The 16268-nt window shown below is 44.8% G+C and overlaps 1 long non-coding RNA gene across 10 annotated transcripts in view; it reads left to right on the forward strand.

Moving 5' to 3' along the window:
- LOC103564304 (uncharacterized) overlaps nucleotides 1–15897 on the forward strand; it is a 30914-nt gene extending 15017 nt beyond the window's left edge. For 2 of the 10 annotated variants that reach the window (XR_011541029.1, XR_011541026.1), the window contains 6 exons: nucleotides 641–829; nucleotides 2406–2513; nucleotides 4426–4625; nucleotides 5813–5902; nucleotides 13583–13715; nucleotides 14587–15178. This is a non-coding gene — a long non-coding RNA (uncharacterized lncRNA). Of the gene's footprint in view, nucleotides 1–640; nucleotides 830–2405; nucleotides 2514–4425; nucleotides 4626–5812; nucleotides 5903–13582; nucleotides 13716–14516 lie in introns of all 10 variants that reach the window. The other 8 variants (XR_011541031.1, XR_011541032.1, XR_011541028.1 and 5 more) reach the window with 5 other exon arrangements.
- The last annotated feature ends 371 nt before the right edge of the window (nucleotides 15898–16268 follow it).

Below are 16268 nucleotides of genomic sequence, written 5' to 3' on the forward strand. Positions count from 1 at the left end.
CCCTAGGGCCATGCTTATCTGGGAAAGGCTGTCAGACAGAGATCATTTGTTTGTAAGGAACAAAAACCCATTTCTACTAATGTAAGTAAAGCAGACAGTCACTGGGACACACTTAGTGAAGTGATGAATCTCCATTCTCGAGCTTGCTAGTCACATGGCACCCCTGTACAAGGCTCTTTCAGTGTCCAATTCTGAATTCCTGGGTAGAGACTACATCTATGTATTGGCTTATCTTGGTTGGAGAAGCTATCCTGGACCAGGAGTGGAGTCTCAGAGTAGGAGAGCTGCCCCTTCCAGGAGTCATGTTCAATAAAGATTAACCTGGAAGAGAAACTGGGAACATCTCTGCTTACAAGAGAAGCTCATTTAGAAGGCATAACTTAAAAATGAGTTAAAAGAAAGGAGCTGGGACCAAGAGGGAGCAGGCTAAAACTGTCTAGGAGAACAAGGGCTTGGCAAAATCTAGGACAAATCTAGAGGACAGTGACAGGTTGTGCAACAGGAAATGGAAATGGCTTCCCTTTGTGAAGAGCTCTTCAGTTTGCAGAGCACATTCCTGTACACTGGCTGCCCACTGAGTTCCCCGAAGTCAGAACTGAGTCTAATTCAAATCTGTATTCCTTCATATCCCCCTTATCAGGACACCCGTTCCGGAACAAAGCAGGTGTCTGGCCAATGAAAACACTCCGTCCTCATGGTAAACCTGTGAGGCAGACATGACATAAAGTTGTCCCATTTGATGATGAAGGAAACAGAGGCTCCAAGTAGGTAACTGATGCGCCCAGGATCATACAGATTGTAAAGGATGAAAACAGAACTCAAATCCAAGGTTTGTCTCCTGGTAAAGAGGTCTTTCTGTGATACCATAAGGAATCATAAAGCAGCCTCAAAGATCAGGAAATGTGAGAGAGAATGTGTAAGGGGGTGACTTTGATGGGTATTACTATTTTAACAAGGTGGCCGTTAACTTCATTTCAACCCTATGAGATACACTTAGAACTTCAATTGTAAAATTTACAGTAAGGACCTTGTCTTTTTTCTGGGGAAAGGTGTCCTAAAATGTTGGTAAATTGAGCATGAGAGCTTAGTTTCATGAAAACACATCTGCCATCTGCCTTCCACTGGGCTTGTTACAAAGACACCTCTTTAAACCTTAGTGCCAGAGAGTGACATCTGGTTGCATAGCTTTCTCGGGAATTTCCAGGACTTTGTTCAGAACCAATTAAGCCCACCTGTTCTATCTCCCCCACAGGAGCTGGAACAGGCAAAAGGGGTTAATGGGCTTGTGTAACGCAGTGCTCCCCAGCACTTATCAAATGCTGCTCTCACCTCTTCCGTGCCTCCACCTATAAATGTTAACGAGGCAGGAAAGGTTTGACGTTGACAGAGAGGAATCAGGATTCCATTTTTGACAAGTTGACAAGTGGAGGAAATTCATATATTATACGGCTGGGAGCAATGGCTTTCGCTCTAATTTGTTATACTGGTTCCTATCCATAGTTTTCTCTCTCTTTTTTTTCTGAAGCATACCTGTGTTCCAGAGCAAATGTGGGTGTCCTGAAGCACCTTTCCATCTTGCTCTGGCTGTGGTGTTTTTAACGAGCCGCTCTCTTGAGCCCTTTCCTAGTGAGGGCTGTGTGCTGCTGGATATCCTGGCCTTCTTCCCCGTCCACACTCTTGGGTCTTCCGGGCCATTCTCCCGCGGAGAGAGTTTGCTCTATGAATAGGTACCTTTGATAGAGCACAAAACCCCGCTGGGTGCGCACCATGTTGTCTGCCACCCTGAGCATCCATGTTTCCTGAAAACAACCTTGAGAATTTAGCTGTATACTCTCCCCCTCTGGGCTGCTCTGTCACTTAGCCTGTCACCAGAGAGGATTTGGGACAACTGAAACTGCTACCCCTAGGGTGTGGTGAATTGTTGCTCTGCATTAGAGGTTTAAATTGAAGTGACAAAACCTCCTAAGAACCTCTTACATATAAAGGGCGTGGTGATTAGCATGAGGAGCCATGTGGACTAACTAGTATGGGAAGCAGACAGCCACCAAGAATAAAGGTGGCCACAGGAATAGGTGCTCTCCCAGTTTCCCAGTCTGATTGGTTTGGTTAATTACTCTTGCCTCCAAGCCACCTTATGGAGTCACCTGCCAGCCCACAGATGGACTCTTGTGTCATGTGCTCATCTAGTCTCCAGTCAGTGGCTGCCCCTGAACAAGGAAAGTCAGTGCTCCTCCCTGTTAAGGGAGCTGAGGACAGGGCAGTCCCAGCTAGGAGATGACACTGGGCATGGCAGACATCCTGACTGTCATGATCAGAACAGACAGCCCATGACTCATGCAGACAGACGGCCAGTGGGGAAAGAGGTGGGGTTGAAGAATAAGGTGGCTTTCTTTGTTTGCCAGCAGAAGCCGTAAAAGACCTGAAACTTGAGTGAACACAGCTGGCCCATAATGTAACTCTTTTTGCTGCACAAAATAGCTGTGGAATGCCCCTCTCTCTTTCACATGTCCATTGTGAGTATTTTTGGTAACGCCTGTTCCCTTCAAGCCTGCCCTTTCTGTCATTGACATTGGATCTTACGTGCATAATAATCATAGTGCACATCTGTTTTTGCTTGCCCAGCTTTTCTTTTCTCATGTTTTGATAGCACTTCTCAGTTTTCCATTGGGGAACGCCTCCCCACTTTTAATCCATGTTCTTCAAATGGAGCTGGTCTTATTCCCATTTCCAACTGTCCAATCTCATCTTCTTGGATGTGGTGATTGGTTCAAGAATGGCCACATGGCCCAAGCCTTACCATTGAGAACCTACTTACTACTTTTGCTAACATTTTGGGAAAGAGTCTGTCTCTGAGATTGAAGGATCTAAGGTCCATATAAATATGGAACTGCTGGGGCCCTTTTTGCTGCCATGGTGGCCCAACAGAAGAGAACCACCAATAGTTAGAGACATTGTCCTGATGAAATCATTTGAGCCCCTTTGTTTAGCCAAACCTGACAACAAGTAAACCTCTGGACATCTCAATGATGTGCACAAATAATCCCCACCACTACCACCTTTTTGTGGCTAAAGCCAGTTTCAATGAGTTTCCACCATTTGCAATCATAAGAGTCCTGAATGATCCAACAGTGTTCCAAGGGGATGGAGATAAGGGGACAGAAGGAAGAGATTTGTCCTCTGCCCAGCCCCAGGGTTACCCCTAGGGGCTCTGTCTGATTCCACAGACCCACTGGAAGCCTCAGTCCTGGGGAATGAGTTCTAAGGTTCTAGTTGGCATCTAGGATACAAGGGCTCAGAGAACCCTTCTCCCCTCTCTCCATTCCCCACCAAAGTAGGGGATTAAGTCAAAGGCACTGGGGTTGGCTTTTCAGTCTGGGTTCCTAGAGTCTCCCACTTAAAATTTACCTCTGGATTCTTTCTTTGTATTTAGGCTCTGAGAGACCTGGCCTCATTATCTCATGCTACTGAATTGTCCCCTATTCTATAACTGGTGCAATGAGAACCCCTGGGCTGCCCTCCATGCAGGAGCAAGTCTTCTCCTCAGAGAGGAGTACACAGGCAATTAGTTCTAGGCAAGGGAGAAACACGGCCTCTTCTCTTCTTTTCCTGGGGGATCTCTTTTTTCCTGGTCTTAGCAAGAGTAAGATCTATTTGGGGTATGGGTCAAGGGGAGTGAGGCCAAAGAGATCACTAGGCCAGCTTGGCATCTGGATCATGATCCTGTCTATCAGCTCCAGTCACCACAAGACCTTCTCTCCTCTCCTATTCCACTGCTCTAACTCTTCCTTGTCACTATCCTGCCGTTGCAGCTACTTGTGAGTACCACACTGCTGACAGTGCACCCGGAGAATGCTGGCATCTAGGCCAGGGCCCGGCTCCCTGATGCTCCCAATCCAGGGAGATTTCTGCTCTCCTTAACTCCGTGCTATTCTTTGTCTCTGGCCCCTCACAGCACTGCCTGTGCTCAGAGCCTTTCCTGTAAACAGCTCCTTCTACTTCTGGCCCCACCCCTCCCCTCCAGGGCTGAAGCCAGTCCAGGGGAGTGGGGACAGATGGCAGGCTGTCTCTCTGGAAGTCCCATCTTTCTCCTTCACACATAATAAACCACATACACAAACAACTCATGTAAATAAACAGCCAAAGTCCAGCTTTCAGGCTGAAATCAGATAGAACAGCCTGTTCTGTCATTCCAAGAAAACCCTGACCACGAGAAGCCTAGGAGGTTGAAGAAGGTATTTACTTTTTAGTTAAATACAGACTCTACTTTTCAAATGTCAAAATGCTCACATAAGAAAGTTGCCTATTGTTCACTTGTTAACAAAGGGGTCTTTTCCCACACCAAGGCAAGTTTTCTTTTTCAGCTGCGAGCTAATTTCTCTCTCCGCTAAACAATGATTCCCTGCTCTCTCTCTCTCCTGCTTACAGACACTATTAACATCCCACAGGAAGTGGTGTTTGCACAGTGCTCCTTGATTAACGAATCTCCAGGGAACAAACCTTCTCTGTAGGATGTGAGGCTGTGCTCAAAAAAACTTCATAAATCACGCAGCCACGCTACCTGGGCTGGCAGCGGCATGCTGGCCACACTCGGTGCATGGCTCATGTTTACTACCACCATGCTGAAGGTAAGAGGACAAGAGTTGTTCCCTGCTCCCAGGCTTTTCTAGTCCATATCCTTCCGCCTCCCTGAATGGGGATGGTGCTTAGTCTCATTCCTCCTTCCTGCTCCCTCTTCTCTCTCTTCCTCTTCCCCCCTCCTCCCTCAGATCCTTTTGTTCCCCCCCGCAGCCTCCCCGACAAACCTTAGAGTGAAAAATGAACCTAATTCACACTAAATATTAAGCTGAATCTTAAAAAAAAAATAGGCTTCTCTGACCCCTGGTAAAGGAATCCCCAGGCACCAAGGTAGATTTCAGCAAGCAGGTCAAAAGAGGTGGGAAGGAATGAGTCCCTAGAATAAGGCTAAAGTCTACCCAACTGGCTATGATTGCAGATAACAAAAATTTAGATCTTTGCCACTAACACTGGTTCAAGGCCTCTTCCTCTCTGACTTTTGTCCCTTGTCCAGTGGAGGAACGCCTGCCCCAAGAACAGGTTTTGTGAGGCTTGACGCTTATGCAATCTGGGGGATGGTGTGGGGGCCTTACCAAAAATTACAAAATGACAGATACAAAATTAGGTATGAATGAGAATATTTATTTAGAATATTAATAGAAATCAAAATAAATGATAAATTTTAAAGTACCATAAGCATCACAAAATCCAGGAAAATAACATTAATTAGACCCATCATTAATTATCTGCTTGGCATACTTCTGTAATACTTTCCCCCCAATATTTTATAGCTACAGTTTGATTGCCTTCTCAAATGACAATTCTGCAATATTTTCTATAGTTTGTTTCATTTAAGATCTGTAAGACTTCAGAACATTTCAAGTTTTCTTGTGCAAGGACTAATCTTAAATATTTTTTGAAATAATATCATGCATTAGCCATTTTGTTTTCAAAGTCCTAATGATGAGCACACAGTATATGAATTTTGTCTTATCTTCATTCATGTCGTATTTTGTAGAGAAGCGTAAAATGTGTGACTTGGTTCAATATTTTTGTGGAAATGCATAAAGCATACAACTTGTCACAGAGAAGTATCAGCTGTTTGTAATACTGCTAAAAGTTTGTGCCTGTAAACCCAAGGATTCTTACATATTCTGAGTCATGCAATTCTTAACAAATTTTAGAAAATATATAATAATTATAACCCTGAATTATTGAGTTTATTGTTGACAGCAGATGCAACTTCTATTCTGACTAGGTGGTGATGAGAACTGGATCCTCCTCTTCTTATTTTTCACATCTGATGATTGGAAGAATTTTCCATGTATTTCTGAATGCATTTTAGAAGGTATTTCTCTTCCCTTCCCACATATGTCTTGTGTAGGTTGCAAAGGACACAGACACATGGCACTAGCATCTCTTGCCCTGCACCTGTATGGGCCAGCAAAGTGGGCAATAGGAGTATTCCTGGAAGATGTCCCTAGACCAGGATGGTAAGCGATAGTGGCATAACTCCTCATGGAAGAGACCCTGAACTACAGAAAATACAATCCACTGAACCCAATTGAAATGCATCTCCAACTCAACTTCCCCTCAGGTGAATCCGCAAGCTGCTCATGACCACTTTAACACCACACAATGTTAGGGTCAGAATGAAAGACGGGGGGAAATCGGGTTAAAAAGAGATGGGGTCTTAAACCACTTGTTAACATGTTATGGCTAAAATATCTTACTTTTGCAAATTTTACAAACACACACAACCACGTGAACAAATTGCAAGAGCCCCTCATGAGATCTGGGAAAGGTTTTTCCAAGTGAGGGGCACTGAAGCCTGATTTTTGTTAGCTTCACAATCTAACCTGCCTCTGCTTATGAACTGCTGGATGTGGCCAAACCAATGAGCCTCTCCCTCTTCACCTGCTTCTTCCTTGACCTGGAAGCCCCCTGCACTGACGTGAATCTGACAGCCCCTCCCTCCAGACTGCCTCTGGACCAGTACTCACTCCACTGCCATCAGCCTTCTCCTCCTGAGCCCAGGTCAGGCCTCCCCCTTCCACCTCTCCTGACCTCAACTTGACATTGTTTCCTCTACTCCAAGAATATCAGATGAATTTTTATTGCCCCATTTGTTTTTATTTTCACAAATCATCAGTGACTTTTTTACACTGTAAATGCCATTTTATTTCTGTCTATATTCTATTCTGTATTCTTTCTGTATTAATTTTGCTTCTAGGTTTGAGCTTTTGACCAAGAGCTTCCCCAGAATGCATCCTCTCTGTTTCAAGGCTGCATTACTCTGCTGAGATTGGGTAGAGTCTTGGCCTCTGATGCTAGGGACCTCTACTTGGCTGTTATCCCTTAGAGGGGTGGTTTTGTTTTCATCTGTCTCTGAATGAGTGATCGATGCAGTGAATTAGTCAGGACTCTTTCAGTTGCAGGTGATGGACATCCCAACTCAAGGGAGCTTGAGCAAAATGAAAGGGAATGTTTTTGGCTCATGTAACTGGGAGGTACAAGGTTAGTTCTGACTTAAGTACAGTTAGATCCAAGGGCATAGACAGTGTTGTCTTCTTTCTCTTTATCTCTTCATCTCTTGGCTCTGCTTCTATCTATGTGTTGGCCTTATTGTCTTCTATTGTAAATGGACAGTGAGGTACATGGCTGCTAGCAGTTTCAGGCTTAGGGCATAAGCAGAAAGAGCCTATCCTTCTTGGTGTGTACTATTAAATCTCATGGAGTGACTCTGGTTGGCTATGCCTTGGTCACATGCCTTCTCTTGGCTTAGTCATTATAGACAGGACATGGGGAAACAGGACTCGCCAGACCAGGGTCATTTGCCTACTCCTGCCTCAAGGGACTTGGGCAGTAACAGTTGGCACCTGCTCCTCACATCTTATGATTAGAGTGGAGAGAAGTGCCCCAAATGAACAGAGAGGCATCCTAGATAAATTGAAACAACATATATCCCCTACACATAAGTAAAGCTCAATATTATTTACAAATGGAAATGTTTTTTATTAAAATTTATGTAATATCTTCCTTATTTCTCTAAATTTTGCAATTTTATTCCATCAATCTGGAAGTCATTTAAAATTAGCCTGGCATACAACATCTTTGATATTCTATTATTTTCCTATATTTCAATTAGGTCCTTGTTGTATGTCGGTTTCCCAGAAATAGGTTCTGAGACTCGGAGATGTATGTGCAGAATGGAGAGTGAAGGAAGTAGGATTGGGCAGAGGAGGAATTGAACTGCAATGTGGTTGCAACAGAGGCTTCAGGTGATCTTATGGGTGCTTTGGAACTGGGATGGCCCTTCAGAGTTGTCCCAATTGAGGCAAGGGAGGTCAGGACTTTATATCCTCCTTTGAGCAGCCATTGAACGGAGGCTGCCCCCAGGAGCAGCTCTGTGGCTGAAGGGAGTGCCTGGGGAGGACTCAGCTGTGAGCCCTCAGTAGCCCACACTCCCAGCAGCTGGGACAGTGAATTGGTAGTCCTGAAGGGGCTGGTGAGTAGTGCTTCAGTGGATGGCCAAAGAGCGGGGAAAGGACTCCCATAATTCTGATATTTAAATATTAAGGGCCAAGTATGGGGCGGATGTGCCCTTATACATCTTATCACTCATTATTTTTCTTTATAGTCACAGATACTGAGTCGTTCACTTTAGAATCTATATTTTAAACTGTTATTTCCAATGTGATGAATGTTCTTGTTTCAAAACGCACGATATAGATCCAAATTCTGATGTATTCTGTAGAATCACTATAAACGTGACTTAAAGGTAGAATGCAGGGTAGTTCTGAGGGCCCACGATTATGCTGTGGACCTGGAGCCCTGCCTGCTGATGCAGAGCTGTCTGTCTGCTAATCCTTCAAATCTTAGGCTCTGTCAGGCCAGGGAGACGAAAGCACCACACTCAGGTCACCACCCTCCTTAGCACTCATTCCTCTCAGCTGCCCACCCTCCCAGCAGCCTATCGACCTAGTAAGTTGGAGCTGGCAGGTGTGACTAATCCTGCTTTGCATCTCTCTTAATCAGTTTGGGCTGCTGTAACAGAATATGATTCCCTGGGGTCTCAAACAGTAAACATTTACTCCTCACAGTTCTGGAGGCTGAGATCAGGGTGACAGCATGGTGGGGTTCTTGGTGAGGGCCCTCTTCCTGGTCTACAGATGGTTGCTTTCTTGTTGTGTCCTCACATGGCAGAGAGAGAATGACAGACAGAGAAAGTGGGGGAGAGAACCAATCCCAGGGGGGTCCACCCCATGACCTCATCCAAACCCAATTGCCTCCCAAAGACCCTACCTTCAAATACCATCACATTGGGAATTAGGGCTTCGACATATGGATTTGGGGGGGACACAGACATTCAGTCCATAGCAGCATCTCTGGTTTAGACCTTGGGCTATCAGCATTCACAATCCACCTTTCTTAGCCTCTTTAGCTACATCTCCTAGTTTTAGACCTCTTTTGAAACTATGCCTATATTCCCATTTTTAGAGTAAGAGACCTTTGAACCCTCTCTCATATGCAGAATCTTGGGATTGCTCAATCTGCAGGCCTATGTGGACATGCAGCGTGGATTTTCCCCCAGCTGGTCTGTTTATAGACAGATCTCATGCTGCTTCTCCCCCATTCATCTCCCACCACCACTTCTAATGAGTCAGATGACTTCCCATTTGAGCTGAGCTGTAAATGGGTTTAAAGCAGAAATCCCAAATGGCATCCCAAGGATGAGATCTGGTGGGCAGCTGAATTTTGTTTGACCTATATCATGTTTTTAAAAATTTGAGCCAATATTCAACAGTCTGGAGATTTCTCCCACAATAAAATCTGGATTTCTCTTCTCTTAAAAAAAATCAGAGAATCCAGCGATGCAAGTAGGCATTTTTACATGGCAACACTTGGCTCAAGCTGAATAAGTCACCACAGGTCCCACTACTCACTATTGTTTTACACTTGCTTCCTTCACTTATTTATGTTAACTGCCTGGATTCTGTAGTTTATACCCGTGGTCTAAGTTAGCATTCCTCCCAGGTGGTACTTGGCATCCAGTGAAAGTTGTTGGCAGAGAAGAAGGGCCAAAAGCATGATGCAATCAGGACTGAGGTGAAGAAGAAAATCAAACCCAGGGTTTTCGATAACATCATGTTTCCTGATGCAGACAAGTTAGGCTTGCCTCCTTTGTCGATTTCACAGGAGGAATGACATTTCATCTGTGGAATGCATTGTGGTTTTGGACAGAGATGGTCCAGAGTGACTGGATGGTAACCTCTGCCACTTGTTACTCATCTGTTGCTAAGGAGGAGACTCAGAAAACGTTGGAAAACTATGTGTCATGTTCCCTCCTCCTGGGTCACGGATGTGGCCAAGTGGAAATGTGAGATGTGTTGCCAAAGAGAAGATTCCTTTGTTTGACACAAGGAACAGCATTTGATTTCCCTGTCTTAGGAACAATTTCCTTTACAGACCGGCAAGGCACGCCTCTGAAAACTCAAGGCAACCTGCCCCGGGTAGACATTTGTTTATTTGAAGGCTAACTGAGGATGAAGAAAATATAGAAGGAAAGGAATAAAAAATTGATTACTCCAAAGCAGCAGAGATGCCAATGGTGGCAGATAAATGGGTTTTCTCTGTAAAATATGAGAACTATTACTTGGCTTATACTCGGCCCTACCAATTTTAAAAAGCAAAATACCTCCATTCAGATCTTCTAGTTTTAAGTATGCTTTAAATCAATTGTAATGTTTTCTTGCTTTTCAAAAATAAAAAAAGGTTTAAATTAGAGAAGCGGATTGTGTTGGGAGGGCGTGTCTTCTTTGCAGAGCTGGGGCTGGAGGGGCGGGTGCATTTGCAGACTTCATTATACCGAGTACTCTGCTCAGTCTCTGCTCTCCTACCCCTACCCCATGCCTTCCCTTGGCACATTACTTCCTGCAACACATACATTTCTTAATTTAATGGGTTCATTAGTCTATTATAGCTTTTCCATACCTAGAATGGGCCAGAGTGGTGATGAATGGTTTATCAGGAAAGCAGCTCGAGGATAGGACTTCATAGACATCGTGGCAGCAGCTTAATCAGGAAATCCAAGAGGCTTTTGGTGGTGGGAGGGGAGAGGAAAGGACATTTGGATCAGCAGAGAATTTCTTCCCCTAGGTCTTCTGACTCAGAAACATTAAAAAATCTAATGCAGCTTTATTCTCCATCCTCCTTTAAGCCTTAAATGTCTGCCTTTTGGGCATGGACTGTAATAGACTAGGGCTTTAGGACCAGTTTCTCTGAGAAGCAGCCGGTGTTCAAGAAGGGCCCTTGACACCATTCTGACTTAATGCTAGACACATCTGCAGCTACTTGGACAAAATTGACATTGTCTGAGTGCAAAGCAATCGCCTAGCGCAGCATTAGGGAGCATTTACTCTTGAGCCGTGCTACCAGACAGCAAATCTTGACCTTTAGGAGTTCAGAGATTAGATTTCGTTGCTGCAGGCGTTGAAGATATTGTTAGGAATTTGTTGCTATTCAAAGCAGATTTCAGGGGTTACCTATGGGTTTAATTCATCGCATCAATCATTTTTTGGAAAGTTCTTTTAAAGCCAAGATAGCTTCAAATAAAAACTAGGATTACTTTTACATTGATTGTCAGTAGTTGGTGAGGAGCAAAGGGGGAACACTCTTGAGATGCTGTTAAAGTTTTCGTATTTGTTCCTTCGCTGGCAGGCGATCTGTGGTATTGGAGAGAAAAGGCATGTTTCTTCAATAGGTATTCGAGGCTGGTGCTGCAGGAAACAGGCAGGAAATAAGAATAAGGATTTGACTCCCCTCTGGTGTAGATTTCTCGAGCCCTTTAACCCATGCAGTGCCCAGATCTCCTGCAGGTTATCTCAAAGTGCCTTGTTTAAAAGAAGACCTGTTTAAGCCAAGAGGGGTTAAAAGGGGCTTATTTCGTTGAGCTAATGCATATAGGTACCCAATCTCTTCCTCTGTGCGTGGATGTGTATCTGTGTATGCACCTGTGGAGCTTGCGTGTGTGTGTGCACGCGTACACATATGGGCAGCCTCCCTTATCTGGAGGTCAGCTTCCCAGCTCCTGCAGCCCTCTTGATCCCCGGAGGTGTATAGAAAATATTTCTGAGGGTGACTGGAAATGAAGTGCCGCACAGTGGCTGGACTCAAGCCATGTGCTTTCCTTCTTGCAACAGACTTTTCTCTGATCCTTATTGATTTTTATTTACCATGCAATTCCTATTAAGCTCTTTTACTCAGCTCCCCAATGCACAGTCGATTAAACACCTCGAGGAGACTTTATCGCCATTGTTTTTCTTCACCTCTCCAAATTTGCTTCTTATTTCTCAAAGAGGGAGTTTGCACTAGGTAATCCTACAGCACTGATTTTATTGCACCCAGAAGGTGATAAGGATTGCTTTTCAGGGGAGGGACAGGAGCAGCAAAAGAAACATGAACGAGAGCCAAGGAAGGGAGAGGATGCAAACATTGCAACAGGGAGAGAGCTGTCACCGCACAGCATAATAATGGGGACCTGAGACATCAATGAAAGGTTACACACATATGTTTAGTTTAAGAAGCCAGGTTAATGGGTAATTATTATAAAATACACTTTAGAAAGATTTTTCTCTAAAACCGTCAACACAAAATTTTCTTGCTGGAAAGAGGAAACCTCATTGTCAATATAAAGTGTATCTTTGGAGTGGTTGTTTCTTGATGCTGTTGAAGATAGGAGACTGTTTTACGGCAGGTGCGTATCAGGTGAGCAATGTACCTTGTTGATGATGCTCAGCATTGTGTCTACGTGGCACTCTGCAGAACTTCAATGGGGAAATAAAAAGGAACCGAGTTCTCTTGTCTTCCACTCAAGTGAAAGATGCAATTGCCAGGCCATTCTCCCTATCATTGGCAGAAGAGTTCCTGTGTACCAGATATCATACCCCACGGGTAGGTATTACTGCCCATTGGGCAGAGAGAAAAATCGAGGCTCACAAAGTTAAGTAACACGCCTGAGGTAACACGACCACCAAAGCACATCACTGGGATTCAAACTCAGCTTGTCTATTTAAAGGTTCTTGCTGGCACCACTAAACCAAGGTATGGCTCCCACACAGAAGAGTAAACTGAGGCACGTGCAGCTAAATGGTCTTGAACAAATTGCAGAAAATAACCAGAACAAATATTTCATTCTCAGTCCACTGGCCTTCTGCTAAACCAGACTTTGATCTCTCTATATAAATTATATATGTATTAATAGCCACTGGGAATTCATAATTTGCCAGGTATAAACACATATACATGCACAATACATGCATTATAAAGAGTGATTACTAATTGCTTTTGCACTTGTGGAAATACATTCATATGTGCGTTATAAAATATGGCTGAGCATTTGTACCAGGCTTCCAAACCAGCATGGTGTCGTGTCTTGGATTCATCCATGTACAGACTGTGGTCAGGCAGTGGTTTCCAGGGCAGCCAGGGGAGTGACTGACTTCTCAGCCAACCCTGAGATCGAGGTTGAGTCTCTTAGAATTCATGGGTAAGGATGCAGTTTATTTACAAGAAATACAACCCTGCTGCTGCTGGAGAAGTAATTGGGCCAAGCACTATCCTCTGGACATGAGAAGTTAATGAACTGGGTGAATTGGACTTGCTTGAGTTTATTTTAAAAATCTTTATTACAAAGGCAATACATCTTTATTGCATAAAATTGAGGAAGTACCAATAAGGAAAAAGAAATAATAAAACTCACACACGGTTCTACCAATTAGAAATAACAAAACCAAACAAGTTGGGATATAGCCTCCTCTATGTAAACCTGTATTATTTATGAAAGGCTCATAATGTATATTCTGTTTTGTAACCAGCTTATTTCACTTAAAAATATTGGGGCCATTTTTCCACGTCATTAAATATTCTACAATGTCATTTTCTTTGGCTGTGGGATAACTTATTGAATGGATGTGTCATTGCCTATGTTTATTTAGTTAATAACTTACCTAATGTGTTTCTGTTGAAGGCCTCAGAACCACAGCCAGATGAATGTACGTCTTGAAATACTACCACCCAAAACAGTGTCCTCCTTCCTGCTATTACTAAATGGTGAATGAAAGCTACAGGCCACATCCCTTCAGGTCCTAACGCCATACGAGGTAACACACATGTGCAGACGCTCTGAGATAAGCCCTGGGCCGGTCAGCGCTTATTACTGGTCATTCCCACTCCCCTCCCTCATGCAGTAAACGGCCCTTGCGGTGTGCGGCACTTACGCTTCCAGAGCGCTTCGTCCTCTAGTCTAATTGTCACCGCTGGGTGCTGGGTCAGTCTAATCCTTACAGAAGGGAGGGGACTGAGGCTCAAGAAGCTGCAGTGACTTATCAAAGATCGCCCCAACTGTGAGTCTCAAAGCCGGATTCTGAACCCAGACTTTCAGATTCTAAGTTCACTGGAATTTCTATTGTAATGTGATGCTGTGGGAAGAGGAAGGAAAGGAGCGAGGGAGGGAGGAAGGAAGGAAGGAGAAAAGCTGTAAAAGACAAACAGGCTTGGGGCCGGCCCCGTGCCCAGTGGTTAAGTTCGCGTGCTCCACTTCGGTGGCCCAGGGTTTTGCCAGTTCGGATCCTGGGCGCCAACATGGCACCGCTCGTCAGGCCACACTGAGGCAGCATCCCACATACCACAACCAGAGGCACTCACAGCTAGAATATACAACTATGTACTGGGGGGCTTTGGGGAGAAAAGAAGAAAGAGAAAAACAAAAAGGCTGAAATGGCATCTGTGGCCCTGGTGCTCTGTGGGCGGGCAGGGAGGGCAAAGGGCGCCCCCAGTCCATCCTGTATGCACCTGTCTGCTTACCTCCCACCTAGATAACAGAGGAACAAGACCAGCTGGTTTCTCAGGCTGCAGACTAGGGGTCTCAAAAAACAAAGCCATTTCTCTCTGTGTTTTTGCAGTCACCGAATAATCAACAGCACGTATTCGTGGCTCGCTCTCCGCAGCTCCCTCTTCTGTCCTACTCTGCAGGGTGGAGGAGCACTGGTCACTCTGAGGAGACACCTGGCACTGGGATAACAGCTGAAGGAGTTGGGCCCGAGGACGGGGCTGGACCTGAGATGTGTCTTCATGCATCCAAGGGGCTGGCCTGAGCAAGAGCAGTTAGACCTGAGCTCTGAGGCCTCCTAGGATCAGACACAGGGCCAACGGGTGAAAGGCTCAAGAAAGTGATTTCTACTGGTTCTCAGAAGGGATTTTCTTACCGCCAGTAGAATCAGCTCCTTGGCAGCCAGTGGGGCCACAGACTTCATGGACAGGGCACTGACTTTGGAGTTTCTCTGGGTGTGTATCTCGTTCTGACTCTTATTAGCTGTAGGCCACGTGAAAGTCATGCAATGTGTCTGAGTCCCAGTTTCCTCATCCATAGAAAGGAGGGGGGAAATTGAGGTAAGTACTTATAAGGATATGAAATAATGTAAAGTGTGTGGATATGCGTAAAATGCCAGGCATATGTCAGGAAGCCCATAAATGTTGGCTTCCGTGTTCCTTGCACCTGGAGTTACATCAGAGAGGGTATTAAAACTGCATAGGTGGTCTGTTAATTTTAAAGGCCTCATCACAATCTGAGAGTCTTGTTATTTTGTGACTTGATGAAATTGTCTGTGTGTCGGGGGGGGGGGGGGGAGACGTAGTGACGAGGTAAACAAAGCTCCAAGGAAAAAGCTGATAATTTGAATAGACTTATCTGAAGTCTCTGGCTGTGAATGAAGTAGGCTCTGTTTCTCTAAAGTGGCCACAGGTTGGCTGGGGAGGCCTTCAGCCCCTCCAGGGCCTCCTCAGTGTCTCTAAGACAACCCAGATAAATACACAGTCTAAGCCCAAATTGTTTGCTTGCTGTGGAAATTCACCATCAACGTAAGTCCCCTACCTGCCCCTCACCCCGGTTCTTAAGCCCCTCTCATGTAGAAAACTGGGGGCTCTCTTGTCCTATAACTTAGTGAACTTGATCAATGTGATGAGAACACTCTGAAGATAAAAATGCATGTTCTGTTGTAGTCTTGCCAGTGGTTAATGATTCCATGGATGAGAGTCAGGTGTTAAGAAGCTACGTTTAGTTTTTAGGATGCCAGTATACCACTTCATTCATCCCCAGAGTCGGCTCACCTCCCATGGCTCCTAATGCTGGTTATCCACAAGGAGAAGCAAGTACTTAGAACACGTGTCATTGGGGTAGCATTAGGAGAACCCAAGAAAAATCATCCTTCCTGTGAAATGTTTTTTGATCCTAGAGCAGGATTGGTACTCTTTGCAGAACAGTAAACTATCAAACTACTTTTACTTGACATTCGATTTATTTGTTCTTTCATCCGTTTAATTAATTAACATGTATTTATTGAGCACCTCGCTGGGCCCTGGAAATATAACGCTGATTCACAAGGTCCCTGCCCTTAGGAAGTTTTGAGTCTAGTGGGAAAGTGTTGCTCTGAAACTCAGGGACATAGGTTGTGGTCTGACTTGCCATGGGGGCTGTCACATCACTGTCACCAGACTGAGGGAGAAGTCTGGCTCTCTTGGGCATGGTGCCACAGCACCCTGGACCCTTGCTGAGCCAGGATCCTATTGTGGAGGCAGAAGGATGGGGTCACTCACGTACTGCCTCGAAGATAGAGAAGAGCAGGTGGTGAATCATTTGCAAGGCTTCATAAGCTTCT

Source organism: Equus przewalskii, chromosome 1 (genome assembly GCF_037783145.1).
Source record: "Equus przewalskii isolate Varuska chromosome 1, EquPr2, whole genome shotgun sequence".
NCBI classification, from domain to species: Eukaryota; Metazoa; Chordata; class Mammalia; order Perissodactyla; family Equidae; genus Equus; species Equus przewalskii.